The sequence below is a fragment of the Trypanosoma cruzi genome, assembly GCF_000209065.1.
Source record: "Trypanosoma cruzi strain CL Brener chromosome Unknown tcruzi_1047053504665, whole genome shotgun sequence".
In the NCBI taxonomy this organism is placed as follows: Eukaryota; Euglenozoa; class Kinetoplastea; order Trypanosomatida; family Trypanosomatidae; genus Trypanosoma; species Trypanosoma cruzi.
Window position 1 is genome coordinate 1 of NW_916431.1, and position 1,772 is coordinate 1,772.

General features: G+C 58.5%; 2 non-coding genes across 2 annotated transcripts; both read right to left on the reverse strand.

Annotated features, from left to right (window-relative positions):
• Positions 1–138: 138 nt before the first annotated feature.
• On the reverse strand, positions 139–248 carry Tc00.1047053504665.10. The gene has a single exon (XR_008255248.1). It is a non-coding gene; the product is annotated as a 5S ribosomal RNA (M5) (ribosomal RNA).
• Positions 249–1,510: 1,262 nt separating this feature from the next.
• Tc00.1047053504665.20 lies at positions 1,511–1,620 on the reverse strand. Its single transcript, XR_008255249.1, has one exon. It is a non-coding gene; the product is annotated as a 5S ribosomal RNA (M5) (ribosomal RNA).
• Positions 1,621–1,772: the final 152 nt, after the last annotated feature.

Genomic DNA, 1,772 nt, shown 5'->3' on the forward strand with positions numbered 1-1,772 from the left:
CCTGCGGAGCTTCATTTTTAATTTGTTCTTGCCTTTTTTCCTACCGTTTTTTCTTTTATTTTCATCATCTCCCGCGGCTCTTCCGTGGCTTGCCTGTCGCCGGCGGGCGGGCGGCTGCGCATCGCGTGGCGCGTCGCCGGGTACGACCATACTTGGCCGAGTGCACCACATCCCGTCCGATTTGTGAAGTTAAGCGGCCACAGGCCTCGTTAGTACGGCGATCAGTGATGGCGCTGGAACCCGGGGTGCCGTACCCTTCCCACTATTTTTTTTTTTTTCCGCCACCGCGCGCCGCCAGTCGCTTCTTCACCGCGCCGGGGCGGGCGGTGGGTGGGCTCTCCGAGCGCGCGGGCGCCGCAGCAAAAAAGAAAAATTACTGACGCAGTTTCCGCGCCACATGTGGGGAAGCGAGGCGTCCGGAGGCTTCATGGCAAAATCCGGAAAAGGGCCTGCGGAGCTTCATTTTTAAATTTGTTCTTGCCTTTTTTCCTACCGTTTTTTTTTCTATTTTCATCATCTCCCGCGGCTCTTCCGTGGCTTGCCTGTCGCCGGCGGGCGGGCGGCTGCGCATCGCGTGGCGCGTCGCCGGGTACGACCATACTTGGCCGAGTGCACCACATCCACGCACTCCGAGGAAGGGCGCTAGATGCTTATTTTCCTTCTCGCGAAGACCGCAAGACCCTGGCACTAGGTTGAGGTGGCCGGCATCATCAGGTAGAAAAATCATTATAATTGTTTTTGCTTTCGCGATGCCGCCTGTCGCTTCTTCACCGGGCCGGGGCGGGCGGTGGGTGGGCTCTCCGAGCGCGCGGGCGCCGCAGCAAAAAAGAAAAATTACTGACGCAGTTTCCGCGCCACATGTGGGGAAGCGAGGCGTCCGGAGGCTTCATGGCAAAATCCGGAAAAGGGCCTGCGGAGCTTCATTTTTAAATTTGTTCTTGCCTTTTTTTCCTACCGTTTTTTTTTCTATTTTCATCATCTCCCGCGGCTCTTCCGTGGCTTGCCTGTCGCCGGCGGGCGGGCGGCTGCGCATCGCGTGGCGCGTCGCCGGGTACGACCATACTTGGCCGAGTGCACCACATCCACGCACTCCGAGGAAGGGCGCTAGATGCTTATTTTCCTTCTCGCGAAGACCGCAAGACCCTGGCACTAGGTTGAGGTGGCCGGCATCATCAGGTAGAAAAATCATTATAATTGTTTTTGCTTTCGCGATGCCGCCTGTCGCTTCTTCACCGGGCCGGGGCGGGCGGTGGGTGGGCTCTCCGAGCGCGCGGGCGCCGCAGCAAAAAAGAAAAATTACTGACGCAGTTTCCGCGCCACATGTGGGGAAGCGAGGCGTCCGGAGGCTTCATGGCAAAATCCGGAAAAGGGCCTGCGGAGCTTCATTTTTAAATTTGTTCTTGCCTTTTTTCCTACCGTTTTTTTTTCTATTTTCATCATCTCCCGCGGCTCTTCCGTGGCTTGCCTGTCGCCGGCGGGCGGGCGGCTGCGCATCGCGTGGCGCGTCGCCGGGTACGACCATACTTGGCCGAGTGCACCACATCCCGTCCGATTTGTGAAGTTAAGCGGCCACAGGCCTCGTTAGTACGGCGATCAGTGATGGCGCTGGAACCCGGGGTGCCGTACCCTTCCCACTATTTTTTTTTTTTTCCGCCACCGCGCGCCGCCAGTCGCTTCTTCACCGCGCCGGGGCGGGCGGTGGGTGGGCTCTCCGAGCGCGCGGGCGCCGCAGCAAAAAAGAAAAATTACTGACGCAGTTTCCGCGCCACATG